This window comes from Streptopelia decaocto (genome assembly GCF_964273445.1).
Source record: "Streptopelia decaocto genome assembly, chromosome: 1".
Taxonomy (NCBI): domain Eukaryota; kingdom Metazoa; phylum Chordata; class Aves; order Columbiformes; family Columbidae; genus Streptopelia; species Streptopelia decaocto.
In genome coordinates, this window is record NC_138663.1 from 57,481,184 (window position 1) to 57,505,046 (window position 23,863).

A 23,863-nucleotide genomic window follows, 5' to 3' on the forward strand; every position below is an offset into this window, starting at 1 on the left:
AATTAATAATGGAAACCAAAACACTCTCACGGCTCAGATTCAGAGGAGACTGGAGGTGACCAAGTGCCAGTTGCATTCATCAGTAAGTTTTTGTGAAATGAGACTGTTGTGTTGATAGCCACGCTGGTCATCCCTTGAGTCCTCCTTTCCTGATTTTACACACAGCATTCATGCTACGCCCAGCTCTTTTCTGGGGTGACTTCCCAGGCTGGCTTTTTGTGAACCAGTGACCTGGGCTGGTTCATATCCCCCAAGGCTGCATCCACATGTGCGTGGAGGAGAGGGACCTGGGTGAGGTCAGCACTGCTGCTTGTCACAGGCTGGGCTATGTGAAGACAGACACAGCAAAACCTCCTGTGTTTGAGATCTGCGCTTTGTGGACTCTTTGGTCATGGAAAGAAACACTAACATCTAATGTATGAACAGTTTGGACACTGTGGCCAAAAGCTGGGCAGGAGTGGTGACTAGATGGCTTCCTTGCCTTCCAGGGACCTTCTACTTTAGGAAGAAAACTATCTATGATATAGATGCATCTGATTTTACTGACCCTAAAGAATCATGTCAACATCTTTCTCCAGGCAAAAGACAGCAGACAAGTACTTCCTAGAGCCAAGCCTCAGAGAAATGCTAGGAGAGGTTTGCAGGCCAGGACTGACAAAGGCTGGCCAGGAGTCCTGGTTCTCCATGGTAACAGGGGACCAGTTTAACTCAGATGTGAGGATGGGGCTATGGTGGTTTGATCCACTTCCCATCACAGCTGGGGATATGGATTACCTGCAAATCCTGGCCTGCCCCTGTTTTGGGATGGATCCTACATTTGACCTGTGCTTGAATTGCTTGGGAGTCCTAGCTGAGAAGGCACAGGCTGGTTGCTCCTGATTAAAGATCAGAGGTGGTAAAATACAGGTGTGGGGATAAACATCTTTGCTCGAACTACTCTAGCACTACTACCAGTGCTGGTCAGTGACTGAACAACAACCTGGAGTAGCTGCATCTCTAATGGACAGGATGAGACTCCCTCAGAGGGCAGCATCTGTTCCTGCATTGAATCTGTTCTGTATAAAAACACAGGACCGTGCTCTTTAGGTCTGTCAGCTTGGCATATTAGAGGGGTCCTATATGCAAATGTAATTACACATATGAAAAACCCCTGAGAAAAATCCAAATAATTCCTAAATTGGCACAAAGACCATACTGCTGTTGCATTCGAGGTGGTCAGCCTGCTGGCCATTGCATTTCAATTACCTTTACATTCATTTGGTGCCACTGAAGTAATTTTCACCAATTAGTGCCAAGAACCCACAGATATGTTCTTCCCTTTTGGTTTTCCTTTTCAAAATTGAATTTACTGCTGGTGAACGGTGCCAAAATGACAGCTCTGCAGCCTGCAGTGTTTTATTCAGCCAGGGAACTAGACCTCACACAGTGTGAGCAAGGGATGCTTTGCTCAGGAGTGGATGCACTGAGGAAGCACGATTCAGTCAGCTGCACCTTCTCCTTTAGCGGTGTGGTGCATTGTCCCAGTGCTGAGGATGAAGTGGCATCTTTGCTACTTTTTGCAGTTCTATCTCAGCTACATAAGGCACATTTTTGTTTCCCTGGTGAAAGGAATAATTTTTGGACTATAGGGAGTAGGTGGAAGAAGATTCTACAGTTGTGCAGCACTCAGACACTGTTGCCTTGTGCCTGACAGTGGTAATGAGGCGTGCATACAGTGTGCAGTGGGGTGAAGAGTCTCTTTTCTTCTCTCAGAGACAGCATTTATTTGAACTCCCAACATCCATGTAGCCCAAAGGGTGGTCTACAGCGGGTTATGTCTTGGAAGCGGTGCAGCCCAGCTAGCAAGGGTCTGTGTCTGCCTGCATAAGGGCTGCTCCTTGTGCCTCGAGCTTTATTATAGAAACACAGAATCACAGAATCATTTAGGTTGGAAAAGACCCTTAAGATCATTGAGTCCAACCCTAACACTACCAAGCCCACCACTAAACCATGTCCCTATTGCTTGGATGGGAATTATTGGTGCTGACGTCTCCTTGATGCACTCTCAGGGACCATGAGATGAGTCCTTCCATGTCCCCTGACAATGGGACTCGCAGAAATTGGGTTGTATGAACCACAAAGCAAACAGCAAGGTAACAGTGGTCTCCAGCCACCCATCATGGACTTGGGCACATTAACATGTAGGACTAGGCTGTAGTCCCTGCTGTACCCTTGAAGGCACAGGAGAACAGTGACTTCAAGTCTGGACTGGACTTCTTGGCCCACTTGAAGCACAATAAACCAATGTACTGGATGCAGGATCTTCAGGACAGGCCAAGTGGTCCCATGGGGAAAAAGGAATGAACTCCCAGTGCTTTTGTACAGCAGCACTTCCCAATGCTATGAAGCTGCCCAACACACACTAATGAATGACAAGGGCCAGTTGTCCCAGTCACCAGGGATGTCAGAAGTGGCCTCATTGCCTATATCTTACTCCCTTCCCCCCCACCCTGAAACCTCTCTTCCTGGAGCCCTAAGAAGAAAGAGGAGGCTGGATATTTATAAGCACATCAGTGAGATAGAAGAGAAACAAGTAGCAGGCTTGCTAGAAAGCCATTAGAAGGCATGCTTTTCTTGTGACATTTTCTTATCGTAATAATTATTTCAGATGCCTTTAGAGTGTAATCAACAGTTGTCTCCCCATGAATGTGCTTAGTAAAAATGTCTCAAATGCACGAGAGAATCCATTTATTGCCTCTGAGTCACAGGAAGCTGAAATTATTGCTTAAATAACCTCTCAGTTCAAGTGAGGGTAAATCAATGCTGACCGCAGAGAACAAACATCGCAGATTTTACTCTTGTGACCCAAAGCTACACATCATCACAATTAATCTGATCTTGTCAAATGAAAGTAGAGGTGAATTATCTGTCTTTTTCCAGCTGGTATTCCTATGATTTCAACAGAAGCTGCATTATTATGATAGTTTAAGGATATTTTTCTCTTTGGTTGCTTACTTGTACCTTAAAAAGGGAACAGGAAAGGTCATGATGCTGTTCTGTTTAATGTGCTTGTGTATATTGTCTCTTGCTTAAGGTTTCCTCCAATGTGTAATTTAAAATCTTAGTAAGCATCTGCTTTTCCAGCTAAATATCTCACATAACTGTGGACTACACGTTGCTTTCAGCTCTGCCTGAGCCAGCTTCCTAAATCTGAGGGATTATATGGCAGTACATGAAGTTAAGTCCTTGTCTTCTCAGTTTTCATTGTGGTTTATACAACATGTGTGAGGAGTTGGATTTCTCTCCTACTACTTTGGCTTGCTCTAACCCTGACAGAAGCAGTGGAAATACATAATGGCTTGTGTTATAGCTTTATGGCCAAAAGAGCACTGGTGTCTATTGAGATTTGTTTTGACAAGAAATGGCAGATATTGTTCTGGGAGGCTGCATGTTTTGAGTACCACTTTTATGCAGTCATGTTCATCTCACATTTACCATCTCATGCTCTTTAAAATCTCTCGATTTTACTTGCCTTTTTGCAGCACTTGCCCAGCCATGCAGCTTGGCATGTATCCAGACATGAATTTCACTGTTAAGGCTAGAAGTGTCAAGAAAGGTTTTTCCCCTTTTCTGAAAATATGGTGGGTGGTGGTAGGTTACAGCATTCTTGTGTGTTGGACTTCCACTTTGGTTATTTTGTCAGTTTGACTCCTGCAGCAGGTCCAGAAGGCCAGTGAAGAGCATAATATAGAGGTCAAGACTTGTGTAGACAAGATGCCCACATGTTCCAGGGATATTCCAGCACCTCAGAGTTGTCTGTGAATAAATCTAGTTTCCAACTGTTTGTTCTAGCTGCACAACACTTCCAGACTTTCATATGATCCTTCAAAATGCTAAAGAGTCCTTGAAGTTGTTAAAGAGATGATAAGCTGAGGAAGCTCATAATCTTCCAGACAAGGACCTTTTCTAGAAGAAGCATTTTAATTCTACTGCATATTAGTGCAAGAAGTGAAGGGTGAAATCCATGGTCTATCATGTGTGTGGGTTTAGTGGATCTTAATGGTCTCTTCTGTGGCTTTAAATTATTTTTTCTTTCTATTTTTAAGGAACAATGCATTGGAATGATTTTAGTACTCACCTAAGCAAGGGGTTGAAAATGTGGGTTATGATCAGGTGTGGAGGGTCTTGGAAAAAGCCCTGAAAAAGCTGTTAAATCAGCAAAAAGTTCTGCAATGTGATCTAGACATTTTGAGCTCACTTGTTTTTGACCTAGGAATGGGTCACAGAGAGGGTCCCCGCTGTTTGTCTTTTGGAATGTAGTGTCCCTGGTCACCACTGCTCTGACAGCAGAGCTATAGGCAGAGGAACATTTACAGGACAGAGGGAGCTTTCAACCACCTTCAATTTAATTTAAAGAAAATAAATCAGTCTCTGTGGTTACCATCTACATACTTAGATCCCCCCATGAATCTTGAATATGTAAAACCTGTCTCCAAGCTGTTGGATGATCTTAATTAAATTAAATTAATTATTTATTCAAATAAAATAAGACATGCCAAGACTCTCCAGGGAGGCTCTAAGGATAATAATGCTTCTTATGAGAAAAACGTGTCAATACCTCACACAAACTGGGGCCATTTTATTTGCATGGGATCCTGTTTTCTCAAACTTTTCAGGACTCAAAATAATGATTTTTCATTTGCATATGGTAGGAGGTCTCCACCCCTCTCTTACCACCCTCACCCTCTTGCTCTTTTGTGTTGTGGAGCTACAAATACTAGGCAGACATCTCTTTTCCTACAAAGCTTCTGGAAGTCTTCACTTGAACTTTTAAGATCATTTATACAGGCTAGAAACTAGCAATGCCAAGAAGATATTTCTTTTCCATGACACATCGTGAGTGATTCTTGCATAAAATTGCCAAGCACTTGACAAAGTCATAATCACTAACTAATGATCCATAATGCAATAGCTGTAATTAGTAGCATTATTGATATTGCCTTACTAGAGCAATTTGACTCACTTAACCTTTGTTTGTAGCAAGAGAAATTGGGATGTTGATGCTGACGAGGACTGGCATCAAGTGGACAATAAGCAATCTGTACAGCTGTTATTTGATAACATGCCTGCAGCTTGGTCTCTGCTGCTCACCACAGCTACGTGGCTGATTTGAAGCTGCAAGAATTGGGAGCATTGAAGAGTCCTTTTTCCACTTGAGTCTGTTTCGACCTGTCAAGGCTATGCCTTGACTGAAAGGTTAAGTATTCTCCATGTCCTGTGACCTGTGGATTAAGCCCAATGTGTCCATGTTCTTCATAGGAAGAGTCAGCTGGAGGTATCTGCCAGTGGGCAGAGCTGGAGTGTGCTTGGCTCTCTCCCCTGTCAATCCCAAACCTCCTTAATGAGAGCTTAGGTCTGGGCTAAAGTGTAATATTTGTCTCTTCAAGTGAGCTGCTGAGGTTGGGCTCCCGGGTTGAAGACTGATCTTGAGCACAGGCTTCAGTGAGAGTGTATCTTACACAAAGTCTCTTTGAGGTGGCAGCAGGACTCTTTAAATCAGCTGCTTGCTGAAGGTGTGCAGATCTGAAGTTCCCAGCTGCAAGATCACTACACACAGGGCATTGAAGAAACCACAGAAACAGGGAGGTGAGTGGGGTGATGTGTCCCTGCAGTGGCCCAAACCTAGAGGTACATCTTTGGGGGATGATGAGGGGTTTCCCATGCTGCCACATCCTGGGGGCTCTGTCAAAAGCTTTGAAACCTTGTGGTGAGACGTGCTTGTTTTTCCCCCCAGAAAGGAACTGGGCTGAACTCAACCAGCCATCAGATACCAACAGCTCTAGCTGCTAAAAGGCTGGGCTGGTTTCAGCGTATTGTCAAGGAGGAATAGTCTGGCTCACATTTCGTCGTGAAACCAGCAGCCAGGAAGAGGGGTTTGCTCAGACAGGTCTCTCCTCCAGCGAGGGAGTAAAATGATAGTGCACTGAATGATGGCCATGTGGCATATGGTGCAAACTGCTTTGGGCTGAAACCCTGTAGTGAAGCCTTTGGGGAAATCAGCATCTTTTGCTTTTTGATGGCTGTCCTCCCCCTATTTGTTTTAAAAGGAAATATCCACCAAACATGTTCATCTGCTGTGTGCACAGGCTGTGTGCCTGAGGGCAGCATCTCTGCTGTTCTCTCTGAAGGCTGGTGGTGAGGATGAACACCACCTCTGTTCGCACTGCCTGTTACAGGCAGACTGGATAATCATTATGTTCTTCTTGGCTTTGTAACTGTCAACTTTCTGTCTTGAAGAAGAGTAAGAAGACAACAAGAAAAATAAAATCTGGAAACAGGAGTCACATCTGTGTGGAACTCTTTCCCTCCTGCTGGGGCCCCATTTTGAATGATGCAGCAGGGAGAAAGGGCAGAAGTATTGAGAGGGTTGCTGTGGAGAGCTGTCTTTCATCTTGGCAAAGCCACTTCTTCCACCAGGGCGTGTGAAGGAGGCTCTCTGGCTGCACAGCTTTATCCAGCCTCATGGAGCCTCAGCAGGGCTTGATGAGGGCCAGCCTGATAGCTCTGTCTTCGTTGCTGGGCCAGCTACCTTGGTCCCATTCCAAAGTTATCTTCTAATTAACCTTGACACAAGCCTTAGCGTTCCAAAAGCCTGCTGGACCTCTGAAAAATTCAATTTTTTCTCTGATGAGGCGCATTCAGATGAATTTCAGCTTATCGGGGCCAACAAACAATCTCAGTCCCTTAAGTGTACAGGTGGATGCTTAACTGGATTTGTCCTCTTCATCATAGGGAAACCTGCTACATGCTAAAAAAATTAATTTGCTGATCTTTATAAAATCTATTTATAACAAAATCTACAAAGAGGAAATTAGATTGAAAGCTGACTCCAGACACCACTTAGTAAGAGTTATTTCATGCCAGTATGTGTTAAATTCAATATCTATTCCATTCATGCAGTGTAGTTTATTAAAATGAACAGCATCTCAAATATGCATTTTTGCATTCAGTTACCTCAGCCTGCTCTTGATGGATCTATTACTGCTGAAGGATACAAATTTCTGCCGACTGTGAGAGAGTTCATGGCCATTAGATGGTGGGAAAAAAAAGAAAAAGAGGAAAGTTGAAGGTATAAAGAGCCTTGGCCTAAAAATAGCGGTGAGAACTAACCAGCAGGAGATCACGTCAGAGCAATATATAGGCTGTCTGTGGCCTTTCTTGTGACAGAGCCTGACTGCCACATCATCGCTAACAGATGTTTTATTGTGAGCATTTTCCACTCATAGGGAGGTATTTTCCTGGGGCTGTCTCGGGGTGCTCTCACCAGCCTTCAAAACCATCCCAAATCAGGAAGGTTTGGTTTTGTTTGAGCCAACAGAAGAGGCTTTTCCCCAAACTCAACCACATCTTTATGCCACCAGCCCCATACCAGCTTTGCTGCTGGGACCCCTCCATGAGTGGGTGCCTCTCTGTCCCCATCCCTGACAGCATCTTTGGCCAGGTCTGCCCCCTCCACTCCCAAAATGAAGCTGCCCCCACTTTGCCCTCCTGCAGCCTGACCTCCGGCTGCCCGTCCAGCACGGGGCAGCTGTGGACCTGGCTTTTTGTTTCTCATGCCATCCAGTTGTTTAAAATATCTCTGTCCCAGGGATTAAATCGAGTGTGTAATGGACTCCTGAGAGGAAGCCATCATAAAAGTGACAGCAGTAAACATAGTCCGAAGAGTCCGAGAAAGTGAATGAAGAATAACTAGGTGTGTTGGCTGATTTAAATCGGCCATTGTGGCTTCTCTGCACACTTTTTCACTTTTCTAAATTTCTTGCCTCCACCTCTGATGTTTTGTTATATTTAGCTTGATAACTAACTGCATTTCCAGTAACCTTTCAAGTTTTGAGCTAAATGAATATGGAAGATACTACCGTAAATAGTATGATATTTTGTACTACACATAGGTTTCTTTTTCTGGCATTTTCCCTACTGGGATGAAAAAGCTTAAAACACATATGTGTCTGGTGGCTTGTAAACCGCTCCAATTGCTAATTACTTGTGTGAGGTAAGTACTCCATTAGCTTTAAAAAGAGAGAAAAGATGAGGCTGATGGAGGAAGAGACTCACTAAAAAAATCAGGAAAGGGTCCATGGCTATGCAGAGGTTGAAACCATGGATGCTGATGTATGCTAAGTCTGGTAAATCAAAGCTCTCATTAGTACTATCTGCCTGCACTGCCTTACATGATTAAAGGTTCTGCATCCCTCCCTTTCTGGTGCATACTGAACCCCTGACTTCAGAAAAACAAGTGCTTCTCCATAGGTAACCAAAACAAATGTACTGCAAACCGCTAGCCTTTGTTGGAAAACTAGGGCAGGGGCTGTGCTGGGCTGTGCTGTTCACAGCTGCGTTGTGATACCTGACGTCTGTCACGCTGGTCAGCAACAGCTGGAGATGCACTGTGTGCTGACACACACCTTCACGGGCTGACTGGCTGAGACAGCTGAAGTTTAAGCCCCATAAATTAGGACTTGCACAAAACTGGAAGAGTAAGGACATAAAACAGTGTGTCAGTCCAGCCCCACAGATGTGTTTAAAAGGAATCCATTTTTGCCAGGGTTAACTCTTTCCAATCAGAGGCCTCCATTTGGAGCCTGGCTTTGTAATGCAAGACAAATTGACAAACCTCTGCGCTATAATATTATCCTTGTCACCCCACTGAAATGCAATAGTAATTCTGGCTTCTATAAATCAACCAGATCTTAAAAGGGAGAGTTAAATGAGCATCGCATTATAAACCACGAAGCACATTCATCACTCTGCTGCAAACCATAAATATGACAAGTACATCCATCAATTCAACGCCTTTCTTTCAGGTCTGCGTACATGTACGTTAGTAAGTTAATGGCTCTAGAAAGCCTTTCCCTTCTTAAATACTCTGTGGAGTCTGGTATTCCATTTACTGCGGTTACCAGAAGTGGAGTTCAGCCACCTATAGCCATGTTCCTGTGTCGAGAGCTCCTGCAAAGGAAAAATCCACCTCTTCAGAAGGTACACCTAGAGTAACCCCCTTGCAAAGGGTTACTCTCACGCTGCTCCATGGCTAGTACTTCAACTGTCCAAACTGTGGCAGCAGCAGGACATCTGTCTACTGCAGCCAGTGAGCCACACAAACTAGAAAACAGTCTAGCTAAAAAGGGATAAAGAGATCTAAAGATAAGTTTTCAATGATTGGCTGTCAGGCTGTGAAGATTTATTGAATGGGTTTTCTGGGTCTCCTATAATACCATGTTTTCATTAGCAGCTTGGTGGATGGATTAGGGAATTATAAAATCTGCAGGTGATGGTGAGCTGGAAGGGGCTTTACACACATCTGGAAGGCGGAATTTGAAATGGCTAAGGGGAAAAGTGGCATTGGATGATAGTCTATGGTTTCAGGACAACCACCAATCGGAAGACTGCTGAGTCCTCTTTCGGATGCAATATCACTACACTTCAAGAGAAGTCTGAGCCAACTGATGACAGTCAGATAGAGAGCAGAGAGGGTAAAAACCACAATGGGTGAGGAAAGAGCAAAAGAACTGGGCTTAACCAAGAGAAAAGGTGACTGAAAGCAGATGTAAGAATTATCTCTAAACATACAAATGCCACAGTAAGGAGAACAGGAATACACCTTTATTTTCCTGCCTGCTGTGGTGAGGGAAAGAAATAATGGCCTTATGTTGTAGAAAGAGAGATTAAGTTCTGTCATTAGGACAAAACTTTCTGATAGTAATGGCAGATAAAGCAGTGGAGGAGGTTGCCTGGGAAGGCAGTGACATCTCCATTGTGAGAGGCTGACTAGACAAACTGTAGACAGTGCCATGTGGAAATGGTGTGGACAGGTTGTTGTCTGAGCCCTTACAGCTCTGTTTTCTGTCATTCTGTTTGGCTAGCACCAGGGCTGTTAGTCCTACAGAAGATAACAATCCATGGTCTACCCGCCCATTTTGCCATACCCAGTTAGATTTTGGAGAAAACATACCTAGCCATTTCCCACTTGCATCTTTCCTACCTCCTGCTAAAGAACAGGTCCAAACAAGTCATCGCATCTTCCCTCATTTCTCTTGATCCTTTGGGGTAAACAGCAGTGAAGCCCACCCCAGGCCAACTATGGTGAGGGGAACAGATGGGCTTCAGAAGCAGCACACATGCAAACCCTCATGGAAGCACTGCCACCAGAATGCTGTGTACGCATAGAAACAGCTTTTAAATGCCACCTCCCAGGCACTGCGTTTAGATAGAGCAGCTGACAACATAAAGACTGGCTATAAAATATCTAAGCCTCTAGAGTTTCAGTAAAGCTAAGAAATGCTATGCTAAGCCCAGTGGACAAGGATCCTGCAATGCCTGGGACTCTAGGGCAGGGTTAGTGGTTTGGGATGAGAGGAAGGACCACTAGAAGAGCTTTTGTGGAAAAATTTCAGGACTGCATAACTCACACTTGCTGCCTGTGACTGTGAGGGTCTGTGCCTGGTGCTGTAGGGCTGACAGTGTTCCTCCAGATCATCAGGGCTGAGATCCTGTGATGCTTATCCTGACCTGCAGCTCCCATCATCCTGTCTGGAGGAGACATTGCTGTCCGTCAGTTCCAGCAGCCCCTTCCCACCTGCACCCAGCCACTGTACCACAGCACCAGTGCAGCTGTAGCTCCCCACACCATGGTGCCACCCGTCCTGTACCTTGGCATGGCCAGCAGCAAGACAACACCTTTATGGGCCTGACTGGGAAGGAAACAAGAATGAGGTTGGTCCTGCCTGCCTATGTCTCACACCCTGCTGGCTGGCCCTGCAACCAATGGGACAAAAACCTCACCCAAAGAATATATTTTGTAATCATCAGGAAATGTATCAGCCTGAAAACAAAACAAAAACAACAAAACCAACACAAGACCAAAACCAACACAAGACCAAAACCAACAAAAAAAACCCAACAAACAAAAAGCAGCGACTTTCCCTTGGTTCCCTAAAAATCCATGACTGTAAGCAGATGCCTGGTGAAGAATAAGAACAGGGCAAGCATATGTGCTGCTTCTTCTAATAAACTTCCCTTGTTAAATAATTTAGGTCAAGTCAATATACAGAAATCACAGCAACTTAATTAAGTGTATGCTGAGAAAGCTGTAGGTTTATTCTATTTTGTTCAGTGTTGCACCTGAATCCCAGGTGAATTTGTCAGGGCAAATGACAGATGATGGTGCTTATCCAGGTGGTGGGCAGTGCTGCAGGTAAGAAACTGGTGATCACCTGAAGTGGATCTTACTCTAACGACAGACAAGACCTCCTTGCTGATCTGTTATGTCCTTTAGGTTGCAGAGTGGATTTGGGTGGGTCTGGAAGCTGTGAAAAAGGTGCTATTAGTATGTTTCTCAGCTTGCTGTTCTTGCTCATATGCTGTCCCTTTAGTCTCCTCTAAGACTACTAGCTATGAAAGTACTTCTGGTACGTGTGTTTCACTTGCATGTGTGCATCTTTAAAGCAGGTTAGCTTGTGAGTGGATTCCAGACTACCAAGAGCTTCAGGGCTAGTGGACTTGCCTAATAAGATCTCTGTCCCTCTATAAAACAAAGCATGCCAAAGATACACTCAGCATGTTAAGCTAAACACCCTTAGTTCTGAAAATACAAGAATTAAAGATCTCCCTCCAAGCTTAATTGTGACCCTTTGTGCCAGTTCATCGCTCATTGATTATGTGACCACATGCTATTTTTTGCAGATGCCACGGTGCATAATTTCTCATGACTAAGTTTAGTAACCAAGTTTAGTACCAAGTTCTACAAAGGAAAACACAGATGGGAAAGGTTGATATTCAACTGGTTTTAATAGGCCAAATTTGAACAGAGGCAACTGTGCACAGCAAATACTGCTGCTTGAACTCCTCTCCTGCAACATTTCCAGTCTGTGACATAGAACACAGAGGTGCAAAAGCTCCTACGAGTCCCACGTAGGCTTTTTAACAATGGAGAAATGTGGGAAATGTAAATAAGAAGGTTGTGGGGAGATGTAGATGAAATGGCTACATGGATCTGGGAAAAGAAAACGGAGTGTTGTGCAGTTGCTATTCTTTCCTGTGACCCAGAGTAGCATGTTGCCTCATGTAGTACTTAAAGAGGAAGAATGAGACTGAATCCTTCCCAGAGCTGTAACACTTTGCATTAGGCTCAAGCTGAAAACCTTGGCTTAAAACAAATCTGAACACAAGAGAATTTAACCACTAGAGTCAAACTTTGTGGCTAGCATATAGCTCTTGGGTAAATAATGATGCTAAAACTTATTCTTTTCCTTTTAAATAAGGTCCAAAGAATTATGGAGGTCTGTCTTTGAGAAAAATTGACCAAGCTTAGCATATCTTAATTAGCTTCCATCTTCCCAAAGGAAAAAATAATTGAATGAGGTAGTATACTCCTTAATTTGCCTTGCGGGAAAGGACCATCTTTGAATACCCGACCTGTTACAGATGTGTCACTTCTTAACATAACTCAGCTTGGCTTAACACATCTTGACAGGATATAATAACCTGGTGCAGCATATTAAGAAGAAATAGTAATCCTAATCTAATAATATAGATATAGAAAAAATACTAAGAAAAAAAAGAAAGAAACCCTTACAAGTAGATTGTAGGAGTGAGATGTGTTAGATCAGCTATTTGATAGATGGTGCTATCTGATTGTCCCAATGGTCAATGATGTTGTGTTTTTCAGTAATGATGAAGCTCCTATCAGTCTTCAGTCATTGCTATTCCTGAAGTGTGAGAGGTTAGCATGCTTGAATAAGTAAACTAGACAAAATATAACAACTTTCAAAACTTCACACAACTAATTCTATGCTTTTTGTTGGTGCAGTAGGTATTTTATAGTGATTAAAAATGAACAGGTTTTTGGATGGCCACAAAGTTGTGAAATTAACAGTCATGCCAAAGGTCTCACCTAGCTTCAGTCATCTAAAGGTTGTGCGTGTGGTATTTGGTGATTGATGTGGATCAGATTGGCAGTCTCAGTCCAAGCCACAGTGCTGGCCAAGTGCCCATAGCAGAGCAATGAAGGCTTGGAGGAGCACTGAGTTTGGGGTGTACTGTGTCAAGCTTCTGGCTGCAGATCTTCCTGAGCTGGCAGTGAGCAAGCTTGGAAGTTACCTGTGCTGCTTTCACTTCCTGCAAAGCTCTGCATCACTCCTGCACTTCTCATAGTGGACTATGACCAGATGGGGATGAAAAGACCCAGTCTCACCACTAGAAACAGCCCCAGGAGCTGCCTGGGGGGCAGGGGCAGGCATGGTGGAAGGGTTCCCTTGGACACTGCTTTCCCTGTCTTTCTTTTTAGGACTCAGCAGAGGAAATGAGTTCTCCAAGTGACATCAACTAGGCACAGTTCTCCAGCCTCAGCTGGGCTGGAAATATTTTTAGAATACTTATATTGTACCCTTGAGGAAAACAACCAAATGAGTTCTTTGGCCTTCTGCAGCCCAAATCTTAGAGCTACTGGGAGGCCTTCATAACATTACCTTTATCGTGATGCTGTGAAATAGGCTATCCCCAGTTTATAACTGGGAGATCTCAGGCAGAAGGCAAGCTAAGTGGCCAAAGGTCTCCAGGAAGCCAGTGGTGGGATTTGGAGGGGAGGAGGCCACCCTCACATCCCACACGATGCAGATTAAGGCCTCTTAGTCATTAACTGGAGCTTATTGTGGCTGATTGCACCGCTCCATCTTCTTCACCAGCAGCCTGCTGCAAAGCCTAGCGGTGCCTTGGAAAGGCTCCCACACACATGGTGGGCTTTTGGCCAGTTCTCTGGGCTCTGCCGCCAAACGTTAGTTTGCAAATGCAGTTTACGATTTCCTCTTTCTTCACTTACCCCCACCAAGGGCTTGGCTGAATACAGCAATAAGGAAGCAAGGAGGGTCAAGTTTATAAATGGCTGTGGGAAGTTTGGTTTCCATGGCTGCCAGCAATTACTGTGCAGACTCAGATGAGTGGAGATTACAGCCCAGGGCTGCTATTTTGTGCGCTGGCAAGACACAATAACAAATGACAAACTTAATTCACTGCTGCAGCAGGGAGGAGGCATCTCACTCTGTGAACCTGGGGCTTATCTTACAGGAGAAGCAGCTCTAAGTGGATTTCTCCCTTTTCTGGCTGTGCTGATGGCAGCTAATGCATATTCTTCAGCCACTAGCATCATCTCACCTTGGAGATCTTAAGTCTATTAGTCACCCACCCTTTCTATTTCTGGACCTGGGAAATGTTAAGCAAATAAGAAAATCCACCTCCCGGGGTAGGCTTAGAGGTCAGCCTTATTTTTATTTTTTTGCCCAGGATCTGATGAGCTCTTTGCTAGTTGAAATACAAAATAAATAGTTGCTTGGCTAAGATGTGGGGTGGCAGCTTGCATTCCACAGGGACCGGAAGATCACATCTCTCCAGAACATTCCCACATGCTGTCTACCATCAATGCAGATGCCAGGGACTATATTTATAAGATTACAAGTCCACACAATGGAGCCATTTATTACTATTAGCAATCAATTAATAATGTACAGCCATCTGTACTAGCTCAACTTGGCATCATGGCTTAAACCACAGTAAAGGGCGTGCACTTAGGCGGTGCATAGTGCACGTTAGTATTTCCAGCAGGAAGGTTTTGTGAGAGCACCTTCAGCCCTTCCTGGTGCCTCTGAGGCAAAAGAAGCCGTTTGGGACAAAAGGGAAACTTTGCAGTCTGCTCAGTGCTGAGCAGACACAATAGTAAAATGCATAACTATATAGTGAATTGGCACTGAGACAGTGCTTTCTGACTGTTATCTTAGTTGTTGCTACAATGTCCTGACACAGCGGGCAAGTAAATGTTCTTTCCCAACACACAGGAGATAAATACTGGGAGCAGAGTTATGCATCAAGGACCAACCTCAGAGGCAGGCATCACTCAGCAAATAGCTACTTCATGGAAATCAATTGTACTTTTGCTGTTGATGCCTTCCTCTCTGTTGGATGCCAAAAAATGGTGGTCAGATCCCTCCTGCAGCCATCACTTTGGTTAAACCGAGCAATTTGGCTCTTGGAGTTGTGCCCTGGCAGACAGGTTTGCAAATCCGTAGTCCTGGATCTTCTCTGGAGCATCTCCAACTCACCAAACTGTTTCTTGAGCTAAGCAATCTGGGTTCCTGGTTTGGTTGCAGCAGTTTCAAAGAGAAGGTGAAATTATCTCCTTACTGTCCTCAGAGATAGCCCTTGCTCAGGCATTTTATCAGATGTTTTGGTGATAGTATCACACTGGATATTTGTGCTTGACTAACTGGGGTCTATAACTCATTTTTGAAGATGTTCCTGCCTGTTCCCCATCCTGTAGGTGTCGCCTGTATTTTCTGTCCCTAGATATGTTTATTTCATATATGACTGAACTGAAACACAAATAGTTCTGCCATACTTGTTCCTGCCAAGTTTGCCAATAAGTTAAAAAGTTGTTTTTATGAGTGACCTCTCCTTACAATTTTCCACCCATCCATTCTTAGTATGACGTATTTTAGTAACATATTTTAATAGATCACAGGTATGAATGTAAAATACCATCATGCCACCCATCTAACCTTGTGGGGCCCAACCCATAAGACAACTGCAGGATGATAGCTTTCAGTGTTCAATCATACTTTCAGAGTCATCTGTCACTTTAATCCATTTACTACGTACTCCGTTGGTTTTGTACTGTTCTAGGATTTAAATCCAGCTGGTGTGGGGCACCAAGATGAATGCTTTGGAAAATCTTAATGTTTTTTTCATCAACACCGTTGACTTCATCAACTAAACTTGTAATCACGGCAAAGAAAGATATTAAGTTCACTTGACAGGGTCTGTTTTCCATAAACCCCTGCTGATGGGCGTGAATTATATTTCCCGTATTAGCTGTTCCATTATTTTACCTGGGATCGATGTCAGCCTGACAGGCCTATAATTACCTGGGTTGTCTCCTTTAACCTTTTAAAATATTAGCTCAACACAAGTTTTCTGTCAGTCCTGTGGAAATTCCCTGCTGCTCCATGAGTTATGGAAAATTAACCTTCATAGTACAGAGCTGTAGCCAAAGCAGCACAGGGCAGGACAAGGCTGTCTTCTCTCGCTCCCTGTCACCTGCCATATTCAGATGTCTCCCAGCCTCCCTGGTGTCATTACACATAGTCAGGAAAGTTGGACTTTAGCCACTTGCCCTATTTCCATGAACGCAGGTCCCTCTTTCCTCCCAGCACCACTACATGATGGCTTTCTTCTGCTCCATACCATGGTCCTGGCTTCCAGACCATGGGCTTTTGGGATCAGATCCGGGCTCTTTGGTGGAGCCATGACCCCTGGGGAGCACATCCCAGCTGTGGGGGGCAGAAGCTAAGGATGTCCCCGTTGTGACTGGGCTGCTGGAGCACTGGCCTGCTGGGACCCAAGAGGTGATGGTGTGTCTGGCAGCTCTGCCTCCTGCCTGGGGAGCAACCCTGAACAGCTGGTTCCCCTTTTGATGCTGAGTCTCCTGGCAGGCAAAATGGGGAGACTGTTCCTTGGCAGAGAGCTTTGTGGTCTGAGAGGAGGTAAATGTTAATATATGCTTTGTCTTGTTTTTTCTTTTTGTTTTCCCTTCTTTTCCTCCACCTTTTCCATAATTTTTTCTTTGCTCGTGCCTGCTTCTTAACCCTTGCCTTTGTCTAGGATTCTGCTGCTGTTATCATACCCAGGCAGAGTCTCACTAAAACAAATGCATATGCTCCTAGGTACAAGAATCTACAGTGTGTTGGACCACAAATGAGGGCTGTGGCTTTCCCGCTCTGGAGCTGTTCTTCTATGTGTAGGCTCTGATTTTAACCAATGTCAAGGTCTCCCGAGTGAGACAGAGACATCTTTCAATATATAACTAAAAACTGGCATGAATAGCTAGAACTTCTGTAAGGAGGCAAGCAGACTTAGGTACAGGAAAGCTTTCATAATCAATAATATTGATAACATCATAGAACAAATACACAAGCTCCTGCTCTCCCCACTCATGTAAGTGCAAACAAGAATCAGCACATACACACAGAGGATGAAGGTACTGAAAAGGAGTGCCCCTGTCAAGCCAAGTTAGATGTAACCCATAGTTTAATGGCTGATTCTTTCCTAGGTATGTATTTCAGCATTTTCATTTGATCTATGCCTTTGGGTGGATTGTGCTGTCTCATCCCAAAGCCAAGAAAGTTTTATTGCAAGGTTCTCCATGGACCCCTTATGCTGACCTCCTTCAACTCCTTCTCTGGCCTTCTGAGAAAGAAGAGATCTGGTGTTTGGAGAAAAAAAATCTCAAGGGTTACTGATCTTTGCTTCCAAAAGTGGTCTGAGTTGGGCAGGGAGAAAAGGTTAAAAAAAAAAGAAAAAAAAGAAAAAAATGAAGTTATAGACCCAAAAATTAGGAAGGAAATATGTCAATGCAGAATTTTTCCTCCTGGGCTATTGACAAGGGATACAGCCAGAGCAGTAGCAGGGAGTGATCATCCTGTCAGGTCAATGGGATGGAAGAGACACAGAGAACTCACTCGAATTTATGAGGACCCATACAAGATGCCAAGCACGGCTTGCATTTGGATATTAGTTTGCAGGCAAGTGATGTTTCTCTTCCCAACACAGGCCCCATAGAATAGTAATAAGGGAATGTTAAGGAATGGAACCAACTCAGGGTTATTTTATTAGCGTCTGTGGTTATCAGGCAAAGCCTAGCACTGGGGATCCTGTTACACACCACTGCTTCCGAGTCATTACTCCAAGCTTATGAGAGAAGCACATTTCCCTCCTGGGGGACTCCAGATAATTGTTAATTTGGAGAGTGAAGATGAATGGCAATGCTAAACCACACACACACACACACACACACACACACACACACACACACACACACACACACAATGTCAAACTTCACTCTGTGTTTTTTAACATCGATGCTTCAGGAAGAGGCTGAGTCATTGATTTCCCTCTCAGGGATGAACCCTAAAGAATAGGTAGGGACTGACACACTATTTGTCTCTCTTTTTTTTTTCTGATAGCAAATAAATGAAGTGGCACTGAAAGCAGCACTGAAGCCACTCATCGACCATAAAGCACCCACCCTAGCATACAACACAGAGCTTGGGGATAATGACGAACCTCCCCCCCCGGGGAAGGTGGTATTGTAGCATTAACTCTTGCTTGCCTGCAGGAAAACAAGCTGAAACTGCAGTCACTTAATTACTCAACTCCCAGCCTGAGCTGAGGGCACTGGTATTTACTGGGGACACTGGAAGGCAGCAAAGTCTTAAGATCTGACACACCCATAATTACTAGCATTGCTTAGAGAGGAAGGAGCCACAATTAAAACTCAACCAAACTCAACTTGTCAAGTTCATTTATAGCTCTTGGTGTAGAGCAGACTCCAGGAAAAGTTTTCTTAGATGCAGAGCTGAAATCTTTAATCCTTGCAGACTCCAGGGGCACGGGCAAGCAAGTTAATGTAGCTCAGTGGCTTTATGGAGGTCATCTGAAACAAGAAGTTTTATTTCCCTTTTGGACTGAGCCAGGAACACCTGATCTCGCTTGGTTATGGCAGTTTGGCCTATGAGTGGTAATTCAATTTTTGGTGGCCACTCTGCTACAGTCGTATTGCAGATATTCTGCTGCTCATTCCAGCACTGCTTTAAAGGAGAGGGAATCAGGATGTGAAGAAGGAAGAAGGAAGAAGGGAAGAAGTGTGTGTTGTTGCCCGCAGTCCCTGCAGGTGGTGGGGTGCTGGCTCATTGGTGCTTTTTCACTGGGAGAGGGAGGAGCTTCTTCCTTCTCAGACTAGATGAGTACTGCTCAGTTTGAAGAAAATTATCTGATTTTATGAAATTTGGAAAAATAAGGGTGATCCCTCTGGGGTACAAATGTCTCTTGCTCTCTGTGCTATTTGTCTGGGGGCTGGAAGGGATGCCAGTAAGTCACCAGGAAATACTGTGTTCTCACAGACCCAGAGGTTCCTTAATTTCCATAATAATATTGTTTTATTCTCATAATTATTGATAGTCTTCCTAGATGAATAGAGTCTTTAAAAATGTATTAAGCAGAGCTGTTCTACTCTGAAAGAAAGAATAATAGTAAAGCTTTGTCTTGTGACTGCCTGGAGGCTTTATCCCACAGCAAGATATTTGAAGGAGAAAGAATAACCTAACAAAGTATCAGATAGAGACTTCGAGAACCTCACTTCTCTTCTTGACTGTGCTATGGGTGTCCACTGTCACCTCTATGCCCTCACTGCCTCACTGTGATGCAGAACAAGACATATTTCCCTGGCATGTGTTTTCTTTTGAGCCTTTAGTTTTCTTGCTTCTTACTCTGCAGAGGAGACAGTGGTCTGGGGGAATAGTGTCACATGGGGGAATTTAACTGCTGTTGAAACACATATAGTAATGTAGGGAGCATTGATGCTGATTAGGAGGGGGTCTGGGAAACAGATGTAGCTGCACTGTGAGGGTTTTCTGGCCATCTTTCAGGTGATACTGGCTGTCACCAGTCTTTAAGGCAATGTCCCAATACTCTCATAAAAATAAACCCTTAGCTCTAAAGGTAAAAAAATCAATGTCTGTTAGCTGTGATCTCAGACCTGTTCAGGTATGCCCTGAGAAAGAGAGAGTACCTGATGGCAGCTTTCTCCCTCACTATCCTCTGTAAGTCCTGCAATGACAAGATTCAGATGAGGCATCAGAGAGCAAGCACAAATATTATCTGTAAGGGAATTATGAGCTGGTATGAATAATAATCCAAACCAGTAACATGGTAGCTAGCTGACAGACTACCCCCAGAATATTATCTGCATGGGTCGGGTAAGGAAAGCAAGGCAAAGAGCTTAAGCAATTTATCCCAGAAAGCACACAGGTCAGGAGCAGAGTGGGATCTTAGATGGACCCATGTGCTTGCACTCTTCTGTGCCGGCTGTTTGCAGTTTGTGCCCTTAAAGAAAGCAGTATCCCCTGCTAGGATTGTTTAAACTTCGTTTGAAAAACTCATCTATTCCAAATGACTACCTAAAGTAATCATTTACATGCAACTGAGTATTGTCTCAGAAGTAATTTACTACTGATTACTTTTATAATGTGCATGCTAGTTGTATGCAGCTGCACAGCATTACCTGATAATCAGCCCTGCACTTTGGAGGGCAACACTAGCTGGCCAAATACAATCCAGACCCCCTCACTAGTGAGAAATAAACTGATTGTTCTGTAAGATAATCATTTTTCCTCTGCAGAAATTTCTTATCCCCTGTTACACCCAGGGACATCTATCATCACAGGATGCGTGGAGCAGGCCACTAGGTGGAAGTGTTGGCTGAGCAAGCTCAGGAGATGACAAGCTAAGTGAGAGAGGAGAAAGTCCAGGGTTCCTGCCTTGCTTTCCCTTTAGGAACATCTCTGCTGGCGGCTGGGACTCAGGCTCAGCCTGAGTGGAAGGCACCACTGGAGAAAACAGTCTGTCGTTTTTCTGGTGCATTGTTTTACAACTTGCTGTTGATTAAAATAAACAGAGAAATTACAACTTAAGTTGAGGTGAGTAAACAACTCTTTGAGGCAGCCTCATAATAAGGAAGCTGACTCCAAGAAATGCTGGCAAATGCAGAGTTCCTGCTGAGCTCAGCAGTTCTGAAAAATACGTCTGTTCATTCAAGTGCCTTAAAAAAATATAAAAATGACCAGCTCAACCCCCTTGGCTTTAGGGACCAGCCTGTGACAATCCTGGCCTGCCATGTTTTCCTGGTACCTCCTTATGACCTGTTTTGCTGCAAGTCAAAAATTCTGGGGAAAATGAGTTTTTGCCTGATGATCAGATAGATGGTTTTGGCTGGAGAAGAGTTGGTGCAGCCATTGGGAGAGCTGCAGAGGTGGGGTGCCTCCCTGAGCCCCCAGCCTTGCTGAGATGAAGGGGGTGACGCAGGGGTACACGCTGCCTTCAGTGTCGTGAGGAAGATTGATCCCTAAAGGGAGGCTGAGCACCGCGACCACAGCCTGGCCGTCTGCTCTGAGTGATGGGGGCTTGTTGCACACAGAGACGGGACTCATAGCCCATTGGGCAGCTTGGCTGCTCCCCTCCATGAACACTGGAGGGTCCCTTTAAACCTCTGTGGCATAAAGATTTCTTCCTCCAGGGTGACTCTGAGGAAGATATAGGCTTCTTGCTTATCTTAAAGCATGAAGGAGGGGGGCAGCGAGAGTTTCTTTGCAGCCAGAGAGGGCAGGTTTACCAGTGGAGGGAGGTGTTCCTGCATGGGAAGCAGCTGCTTTACTTCGGTATTTACTCTCCCAACAGTTCCCACTTAATTAAAGTGCTCCAGCAATAAATACGTTGGTGCGCAGCCTTGCTCGTTAGCTGCCTCACACAGCAGGGTTCCCAGGGCTGCTGCATTTCTGTGCTCTGCGGTGGCTGCGTGGAACTCGCCAAACCCACTGCTTCTCTTTTCTGTCTTTTTGGTCTGCCTGACCATGAGGAGCTTGGGCCTAAAAGGGGCATAAGTCAATCTGGGGATGGGGGATTAATTTGGAGAACGTGGCACAATCTCAGTGTACACAGGTATGGAAATTGCAGTTTGACAGGTCTCTGTGCAAGCCGGCTAAGGTGGAGGACTGGACGCTAAGAGTTAAATACCAGCTTTCTGGCAAGACTACCTCATTGCATGCTTGGGGGAAGATGGGGATGATGAAAATAAGTTAATGCCTTTTAATACCACTCTTCTTGGAGCTGTAAGGAAAAACTCTGAGTTAAGGGGACAAACTATACAGACTCAATCATTTAAAACTTAGGAGGACTCATGCAAGTAGGAACTTAATCAGGTTCCCCTGTGGCAGCAACCCCTCCATGTTTATTGCCTTAAGAGTTGTTGTCTTTTGGTCAGGGTGGCCGGTTTGAGGAGATTGCCACCTCCGGGATGCTTCTCAGACCAGATTAACTGTGCTATTTCACACAACAGAGAGGTGATGGGTTGGGATGCAGCTAGCCAGCTAACTGTGACACAGCCATCCAGCATTTTGGATTAGTTGTTTTTTTTTGTATATGCTCCTGTAACTAAAAGCTGTGCAACCTTAGGTTAGTCTCTTCAGTGTACACATTAGGAGACACATTATTACATATGAATACACTCCTTCCCAAAAATTTATTTTCCTTTCACCCTTTACATTTTCATAGCATGGTCCTTGGTGGATATTATAACACATTGATTACTTCTTAGAGGCCACACATAGCAGCCAAAGGGAAATTGCTGGAGGGAACTCTAAAGGAATGCCTGTCTCTATAGACCGTTTTAGAAGAAAAAGAGTCAGGTGCCAGAGCTACTGCTTTCCTTGCATGCTGCAAGACATTTCTCCTGGGGCCGTGATGGTCTGGTTCATGATGGCAAAGTACCTCTTGTTCTTCCCCCTCTGTATGTCTCCGAGTGCCTAGAAGGAAGGCTGCTGCTACTCCAGAATCAGCAGCCTGCAATACATCCCTAGTTTTGGTTTTATTTTGCATGGTGCTGTCATCACTGAGAAAGTGATAGCTGCTACCAGCAGAGAAGTGACTGCTGTAAGTGGAGAACAACTTCAGAGCACAACAAAAGATCATAACTTTCAGACCTCCTGTCTTTCCTTTGCTCTGTGGAGAAGTGCCCTATCTTGATAAATGTACCTCTGTATGAGCAAAGGTAGTGAAAATTTTAAAAAGCTGAGGGTTTGTGAGCCTGGCCGTGAGCCTGGCCACCCAAACTAGGTTTGTGATGCCCCAGCCTTTAAAGAGAAAAAGAAAGCCCAGCTAGTGCAAGCATTGGGTTAAGGCTGAGAACATATAGTCATACGGTATCTTTGGAGCTGTGAAAATCCTGGAATGTGAAAGGTACAGAGGTTAAGGTGTCTCAACACTAGACATACTAAATAATACAGCAGGCTATTATAGTAGGAAAAATCTCCTGCCCCTGTGGTGGCTTCATCAGAGCCTCATCACTGAGGGCCTTGTGGGTATAACTATAGTCCAAAAGGAGGAAAAGGCTTCTACCAAAGGTGCAAATGTGGCCCAGCCAAAGATTTATTCCAGCTGAAGATCCACCACAAATGCATGTGTTTAGTGTGCTTTTTCTGCTCCCCCAAAGTGAATTGTTTTCTGAAACAGAAAGATTAGTACTTAGCACTTGCTAACCACTTTACATGTTCGATGTGCTATACAAATATTAACTAATGAATCTCATCATGACATAATTAAATCTTATTTTACAGTGATTGAATGTTATCTTAGACTTTGTACAATTTTGTAATTACAAAGATAGGAAAAAAAATCAAATAAATTGAGAGATCTAAGAATGAGAAGGATTGACAGTTTTATGTTTTCTTTTTTTCTCCTCCCTTGTATCCAAGATGACTGGAGAATCCAATGCAGTTTTCTGAAGGCTAGGACTTGTGAGTTCAGAAGATAAGCAGAACCCACAACATGCAATGATTGTTTTTTTAAGACGGTCTTTTCAATGCTGGCCATTTTCCACGTGCCTGAGATACAAACACCAGTCTGAGCCCAGTCCAGCCTGTCTCTCCCATCACTGTCTGAAGGAGCTAAAACTAAATGCATACAGCAAAGGGTACTCCTTCCCCTGACAATGTCCCCTGAGGGTAAGGATTTGCTGGGTGATACCAAGGAGAGCACAAATTCATCCTGGCATACAGCCTCCTTGGCTCTCTGTTCACATTTCTATGTGTCGGACCGCCCACCACCTTCCCTCCAGGACCACCCTCATGGGGTATGTGCCCCTGCAGGACCTGGTCCTGCAGCTCCCGTGGGGTCCTAGGCCTGACAGCAGCCCTGGAAAGCTGAAGGCACCCAGCCACCCAAGGCACCA